The following is an 8808-nucleotide window of genomic DNA, read 5'->3' on the forward strand; positions in this document are numbered from 1 at the left end:
GGTCAACAATGTCAAGAGCATCCTCCCCATGTGGCCAAGTTAGTTCAACAATGTCAAAAGCATCCCCCATGTGACTGGCCATATTAGGTAAACAACGTCAAGAGAAACCCCCTGTGTGGCCATATTAGGTCAACAACGTCAAGAGCATCCCCCATGTGGTCATGTTAGGTCAACAATGTCAACAGCATCCCCCTATGTGGCCATATTAGGTCAACAACATCAAAAGCATCCCCCCCCCATGTGGCCATATTAGGTCAACAATGTCAACAGCATCCCCCCATGTGGCCATATTAGGTAAACAACGTCAAGAGAAACCCCCTGTGTGGCCATATTAGGACAACAACATCAAGAGCATCCCCCCATGTGGTCATGTTAGGTCAACAATGTCAACAGAATCCCCCAATGTGGCCATATTAGGTCAACAACATCAAGAGCATCCCCCATGTGGTCATGTTAGGTCAACAACATCAAAAGCATCCCCCCATGTGGCCATATTAGGTCAACAATGTCAACAGCATCCCCCCATGTGGCCATATTAGGTCAACAACGTCAAGAGCATCTCCCCATGTATTCATGTTAGGTCAACAATATCAACAGCATCCCCCCATGTGGCCATATTAGGTAAACAATATCAACAGAATCCCCGCATGGTGGCCATATTAGGTCAACAACGTCAAGAGCATCCCCCAATGTGGTCATGTTAGGTCAACAATGTCAACAAAATCCCCCCATGTGGCCATATTAGGTCAACAACATCAAGAGCATCCCCCATGTGGTCATGTTAGGTCAACAATGTCAACAAAATCCCCCCATGTGGCCATATTAGGTCAACAACGTCAAGAGCATCCCCCCATGTGGTCATGTTAGGTCAACAATATCAACAGATTACCCATGTGGCCATATTAGGTCAACAACGTCAAGAGCAAACCCCCATGTGGTCATGTTAGGTCAACAATGTCAACAGCATCTGCTCCATGTGGCCATATTAGGTCAACATCAAGAGCATCCCTCCACGTGGCCTCGTTAGGTCAACAATGTCAACAGAATCCCCCCACGTGGCCATATTAGGTCAACAACGTCAAGAGCATCCTCCCATGTAGCCATGTTAGGTCAACAACTTCAAGAGCATCCCCCCATGTAGCAATGTTAGGTCAACAACGTCAAGAGCATCCCCCCATGTGGCCATGTTAGGTCAACAATGTCAACAGAATCCCCCCATTGGGCTATATGAGGTCAACAACGTCAAGAGCATTCCCCCATGTAGCCATGTTAGGTCAAAAATGTCAACAGCATCCCCCATGTGGCCATATTAGGTCAGTGATATCAAGAACATCCCTTTTAATCTGGCTATATTAGGTCCGCAAAGTCAAAAGCATCCTCCAGATGTGGTCATATTTGGTCAACAATGTCAACAGCTTGCCCCCCATGTGGCCATATTAGGTCAATGATGTGAAGAGCATCCCCCCTATGTGGCTATATTAGGTAAACAATGTCAAGAGCATCCCCAACCCGTTGTGTATATCTGTGGGGCAGAGAATGCCTAGGCCGTAGTTGATTGGGTGACAGCTTCCCTCTGGGTTTGTTCCAAACCCAAGTTCGGATCAAACCTGTGGTCATCCTTAGCTGTCCCCTGCAGTACTGTTTTTTCACCACAAGATGACTTCAGTCTTCCAAGTTGATACGGTGTGACAGAAAGTATTGCAATGACCGCCATTGTATTCTCTAGGGTGTTAGAAAGAGGGATGGATTTGCCTGCTAGGAACACTTTACCTTTGCATACACCAAGTGACACTACCCAGAGAGTTCCAACACAAGGTTTTGGGCCCCAATGAGCTGACCAGCAGAAGGTTTAACATGTATGTGTGTACTACCGACTACTGATTTTTGCTTTGTAGGTTGAAGAGGTGGACTATAAAGTGTTAATTATATCACGGTAATTGCTATAATACATACTGGGCTAGATTCACAAAGATCAGCGAATCTTTAGATCCGCATGACCTATGTGATTTAAGATCCGCTGGCGCAAGTTTGAGAGGCAAGTGGGTAATTCACAAACCACTTACCTCCAAACTTGCGGGGGCGGATCGTAAAACCCCCGGCGGAATTCAAATTCCGCGGCTAGGGGGAGTGTACCATTTAAATAAGTTCCCGCGCCGATTTAAATGAGCATGCGCCGTCCGCGAAATTTCCCGCCGTGCATTGCTCCCACTGACGTCAGTGGTTTCGGCGTGAGCGTAGCTTGCGACGCACGGGTTTCTGAATCGGCGTACGCAAGCGACGTAAAAAAAAAAAAAAAACGTCGCGGGAACGACGGCTATACTTAACATTGGCTGCGCCTCATAGAAGCAGGGGTAAGTATGCGCCGGGAAAACCGCTACGGAAACGTCGTAACAACACTGCGTCGGGTCCGCGTACGTTCGTGAATTGGTGTATCTCCCTGATTTACATATTTCTCAGCGTAAATCAGCGGGAATGCCCCCCGCGCCATTTTTAAATTGCAGATAAGATCCGACGGTGTAACACAGTTACACCTGTCGGATCTTAGGCATATCTATGCGTAACTGATTCTATGAATCAGGCGCATAGATACGACGGGCCTAAGTCAGAGATACGACGGCGTATCCGGAGATACACCGTCGTATCTCTATGTGAATCTGGCCCATTGTGTATATATCCACACGCCAGCCAGAAGTGTCAGAGAGTACAGAGCTGTTAGCAGAGGCGTGGCCACAAGAACAGAGGACCCGACACGTCAAGTGGCCAATTCTGGGGTTGGCACCACATACAGTATGTCACACAATATTTGCACTACTGTTTATCAAATTTATCTGTTCAGTAAAAAATGCACTCAAATAAATTTTAGCACACACAAACATAATAGAATACCCAATTTTTTTGGTAAAAAAATGTATATATATATATATAAATAAGGAGTTGTGTTGATAAATACCAAACATGTCAAGCCTTGAAATCAAACATACCAGTGCAAAAAACTTACAGTACCCAAAATTGTCTATAGGGGGCACTTTTAAAATAAATACTCTATTTGGAGCGTTTACAAAAAAAAAAAAAAAATGTTAAACATAGATTTATGGCTATGGCAAGAGGGATAATCAGTAAGGGGACCAGGGGGGGTCACTTACAAGTGTAAAGAAGCCCCCAAAAGCACTTCAATAAAAGCCGTTAGCTGGTAATAAAAGGTCCAGAACCTCCTGGCTGCTATAGTAAGTTACAATAGTGACAGCTTAAGGGTTAAATAGGTCAGTAGTGTTGATGTTTTCTATTTCTAAATATAAACCTGGAGGGGGAGGTGGGGGGCACTGCCAGAGTATATGCCAAGCCCTGTGTGCTCTGCAATGGAGCTGGCTGCTATACTGGTGGGGGGGGGGGGGGAGATCAGATGGGCTGCCAGGAAGAAAAAAAAGACTTAGAGGATCATCCAAGTGTGATATTTCAGTTATAAGTGGAGTCCTGAGGGCTGAGAATTCCCTTGTGATGGCCATAGCAGTTCATTCAACAGCATCAAAAATAATAATGCAATTTATGGAAAAAATAAAAATTAATAATGTTTCCCAATTCACACGTATTAAAAAAATGGCAGTTGTTTATGATACATGATTCCTTATCAATCCATTTAGGGTTTATATCCATGTTGAAGCCAAAGTCTAAGCATATTTTTTTACCCCTGCAAGCTTTACAAAAGCTGCAATGCTCTCCACCTCTCCAAGGCTGGCACTGGAAGTAATTCCTTTTCACCACTAGATGTCCCCAGTCTATTGAGTTGAATTTTGCACAGCATCATTCAGCTTGAAACACTGAGGACATGCTTCTCTCCTGACCATCTTCTACCCTCCTGGCCATCTTCCCCCCCCCCCCCCCCCCGGCCATCTTCCCCCCTTGTCAAGCAGCTCCTCTCCTGGCCATCTCCTCCCTTCTGGCCTAGCCCCTCCACTTCTTGCCATCTTCTCTACCTATCAAGCCACTCTACTCCTGGCCATCTTCTCCCCCTGTCAAGCCACTCCACTTCTTGTCATCTCCTCTAACCGGTAAAGCTACTCCATCTCCTGGACATCTCTTCCCGATGTTAAGCAGCTCTACTCCTGGCCATCTCCTCCCCATCAAGCCACTCCATCCTTAGCCATCTCCTCCCCCTCTCAAGCCGCTCCACTCCTGGCAATCTCCTCTTCCTGTCAAGCAGCTCTGCTCCTGCCCATCTCCTTCCCCTGCCAAACCACACAATCATTGGTCATTTCCTCCAGCTGTCAAGCTGGCCATCTCCTCCCCCTAATTTCTGGCCATCTCCAGGGGAGGGCTGGGCCAGGTGGCAGGGTGGCAATTGCCTCCCAGGCCATTCTAACTTATGTTCAAAATGCCTGGTACCATTTTATTTTTTATTCTGGTCTTGGAAGTCGGGCTGACCACTAGCTGTTGCATTCCAGGAGTTGTAGTCCACGCTCAAGCTGGACTACAGAGCAGCACAGAGGAAACTACAACTCCCTGGGACTGGATTCTTGGAAGCAGACAGAGGCAGGGCATGGCAGGTAGTAGGGATGCAGTACTGGGCGCTGGCTGCAACTTGACCCCAGGATCAGGAGCATTACCACCCCAGGAGGCCGTGGTGTGCATAGACCTGAGCTGGGATCACTGAGGTGAGAGACCCTGACACCCCTAGCTGACCCCCATCTCTCTCCCCCCCCCCATACACCCCATGTAACCTGTCCCAGTGATCAGGCTGCATTGTGAGCTGATTCGGTGATACAATGGGCCACTTGACTTGCCCCCCGGGCCTAAGGCTGCCAGCCCTCCCCTGGCCATCTCCCCTACCTGTGAAGCCACTCTGCTCCTGCCCATCTCCTCCCCCTGTCAAGCCACTCTGCTCCTGCCCATCTCCTCCCCCTGTCAAGCCATTCTGCTCCTGCCAATCTCCTCCCAATTAAGCCACTTTACCCTTGGTCATCTTCTCCCTCCTGTCATGCCACTCCACTTTTGGACATCTCCTCCCTCCTGTTATGACACTTGACTTCTGCCCATCTCCTCCCCTTCCCAAGCCGCTCCACCCCTGGTCATCTCCTCTCCCTGTCAAGCAGCTCTGCTCCTGGGCATCTCTTCCCCCTCTCAAGCCACTCCACCCTTGCCCATCTCCTCTCTTCTGGCAAGCCCCTCTACTTCTGGCCATCTCCTCTCTCTTTCAAACCACTCCACTCTAGGCCTTCTCCTCCCCTCTCAAGCCACTCCACTTCTGATCATCTCCGCTCCCTGTCAAACAGCTTTGCTGCTGGCCATCTCCTCCCCCTGTCAAGCCACTCCACCCTTGGCCATCTTCTCCCTCCTGGAAAGCCTCTCCACTTCTGATCATCTCCTCCCCCTGTAAAGCCACTCCATTCCTAGACATCTCCTCCCCATGTCAAGTCGCTACACTCCTGGCCATCTCCTCCCCATCAAGCCACTCCACCCTTAGCCATCTCCTCCTCTCAAGCCGCTCCACTCCTGGCAATCTCCTCTTCCTGTCGAGCAGCTCTATTCCTGCCCATCTCTTCCCCCCTGCCAAACCACTCGTTCATTGACCATTTCCTCCAGCTGTCAAGCTGGCCATCTCCTCCCCCTGATTTCTGGCCGTCTCCTCCCCCTGTCAAGCCACTCCACTTCTGGCCATCTCCTCCCCCTGATTTCTGGCCATCTCCTCTCCCTGTCAAGCCACTCTGCTCCTGGCCATCTCCTCCCCATCAAGCCACTTCACCCTTGGTCATCTACTCCCTCCTGTTATGCCATTTGACTTCTACCCATCTCCTCCTCCTCTCAAGTTGCTCCACCCCTGGTCATCTCCTCTCCCTCTCAAGCCACTCCACTTCTGGTCATCTCCGCTCCCTGTCAAGCAGCTCTGCTCCTGGCCATCTCTTCTCCCTGTCAAGCCACTCCACCCTTGGCCATCTTCTTCCTCATGGCAAGCCCCTCCACTTCTTGCCATCTCCTCTACCTGTAAATCCACTCCATTCCTGGACATCTCCTCCCCATGTCAAATCGCTTCACTCCTGCCATCTCCTCCCCATCAAGCCACTCCACCCTTAGCCATCTCCTCCCCCTCTCAAGCCACTCCACTCCTGGTAATCTCCTCTTCCTATTAAGCCACTCTGCTCCTGCCCATCTCTTCCCCCTGTCAAACCATTCCATCATTGGCGACTTCCTCCAACTGTCAAGCTGGCCATCTCCTCCCCCTGATTTCTGCCCATCTCCTCCCCCTGTAAAGCCCCTCCACTTCTGGCAATCTCCTACCCCTTCGTCAAGCCTCTCTGTTCCTGGTCATCCCCCCCCCCCCCCCCCCCCCGAAGAAGAGTTAGGTGGCACATGTACCGTGTTTTCCCGAAAATAAGCCTGGATATTATATTAATTTTGGCAACAAAAGACACAGTAGGGCTTATTTTCGGGGTAGGTCTTACTATGTAATGTGATGTCTTCTCTCCCCCTCTCCCTCCCTGCCTGTCAGGAATCCCCAGTGTGAACTGAGTTAAAATGCTCGTAAAATCCTATAATCCACTCTATTACAGTATTATATAAAGTACACTGGGGCATATTCTTAAAGATCTGAGGCGGCGGAACGTATGTCCTTTACATTACGCCACCGCAAGTTTAAGTGGCAAGTGCCTGATTCCCAAACCACTTACCTGTAAACTTGCGGCGGCGTCGCGTAAAGTCCACCCGCGCAAGCCCTCCTAATTCAAATGATCCTGGTAGGGGGCGTGGATCATTTAAATTAGGCGCGCTCCCGCGCCGATCGTAATGCGCATGCTCCGTCGGGTAAATTACCCAACGTGCATTGCGCTAAATGACGTCTCACGGACGTCATTTGTTTTGACTGTAACGTAAATGGCGTCCAGCGCCATTCACGGACGACTTACGCAAACGACGTTAAATTTTCAAATTTCGACGCGGGATCGACGGCCATACTTAACATTGAGTACGCCACCTAGGGGGCATGTTTATCTTTACGCCGCATATCGCTTACGGAAACGACGTTAAAACACTACGGCGGGCAAGCGTACGTTAGAGAATCGGCGTGACTAGTCATTTGCATATTCTACGCTGACCGCCACCTAGCGGTCAGCGTAAATATTGCAGCCTAAGATACAACGGCGCAGGCCATCGTATCTTAGGCATGTTTAAGTGTATCTCAGTTTGAGAATACACTTAAACATAGGATCGGACTTACGTCGGCGTATCTGCTGATACGCCGGCGTAAATTATTTGAGAATATGGCCCACTGTGTGTGTTTCTGTAATATAATTGTGCCAAATACCTTTGTTATAGCGCTGCTCTGCGCTTCTGTGACCCCCCAGAGTTCTCTTTCCCAACAATTATATTACAGAAACACACACATTTTACATTATATAATACTGTAATAGAGTGGATTATAGGATTTTACAAGAATTTTAAACTAGGGCTTATTTTTGGAGTAGGGCTTATATTGCAGCCCTCTTGGAAAATAGCGCTAGGTCTTATTTTCGGGGTAACATGGGTAGCATACAGAGGCAAATTATATGTGTGACAAAATTGTGCTAACAGACGGAGGGGCTTAAAACTGGAGCCTACTCACTTTCTACAATATGGTGTAGTCCTTGTACCCACAAAATATGCTTTTATTACTGTGCCAGAGGAGAGAGTCTAAATAATGTATGTACAGACCATGGAGGGCCTTCAGTGATCCCAACCTTGTGATCGCCTTTTTCCCCACAGAGCTTTCTTTTGGGGGTATTTGATCACCTCTGCGGTTTTAATTTTTTTGCGCTATAAACAAAAATAGAGCGACAATTTTGAAAAGAAATGCAATATTTTTACTTTTTGCTATAATAAATATCCCCAAAAATTATAAAAAAACGTTTTTTTCCCTCTGTTTAGACCGATAAGCATTCTTCTACATATTTTTGGTAAAAAAAATAAGCGTATATTGATTAGTTTGAGCAAAAGTTATAGCATCTAAAAAAAAAGGGGATTGTTTTATGGCATTTTTATTAATATTTTTTTTACTAGTAATGGCGGTGATCAGCGATTTTTATCGTGACTGCGACATTATGGCGGACACTTCGGACACTTTTGACGGTATTTTGGGGCCATTGTAATTTTTGCAGCGATCAGTGCTATAAAAATGCACTGATTACTGTGTAAATGACACTGGCAGTGGAGGGGTTAACCTGGAGGGGGCGCTGAAGGGGTTAAGTGTGACCTAAGGAGTGATTCTAACTGTTAGCGGGCGTGGCTTACCGTGACACGTCACTGATCACTGTTCCCGATGACAGGGAACAGACGATCAGTGACCTGTCACTAGGAAGAACGGGGAGATCATGGGCCAGATTCAGGTACATTTGCGGCAGCGTAACGTATCGTCTTTACGTTACACCGCCGCAAGTTTTCAGCGCAAGTGCCTGATTCACCAAGCACTTGCGTGTAAACTTACGGCGGTGTAACGTAAAGCCATCCGGCGCAAGCCCGCCTAATTCAAATGGGGCGTGTACCATTTAAATTAGGCGCGCTCCCGCGCCGAACGTTCTGCGCATGCTCCGTTTGGAAATTTCCCGCCGTGCTTTGCGCAAAATTACGGCGCCCCAACGTGTTTTTTGAACGGCGACATGCGTAACGTATTCCCGGACGTCATAGAAAAAAAAATTGAAATTCGACGCGGGAACGACGGCCATACTTTAACATGGCTGGTCTAAAGTTATGAAAAAGCTGGCTTAACTTTGCGACGGGAAAAAATGACTTGCGACGACGTAACGCACGCGAGTACCTTCGCGGATCGCTGTAAAAGCTAATTTGCAT

This window comes from Rana temporaria, chromosome 7 (genome assembly GCF_905171775.1).
Source record: "Rana temporaria chromosome 7, aRanTem1.1, whole genome shotgun sequence".
NCBI lineage: Eukaryota > Metazoa > Chordata > Amphibia > Anura > Ranidae > Rana > Rana temporaria.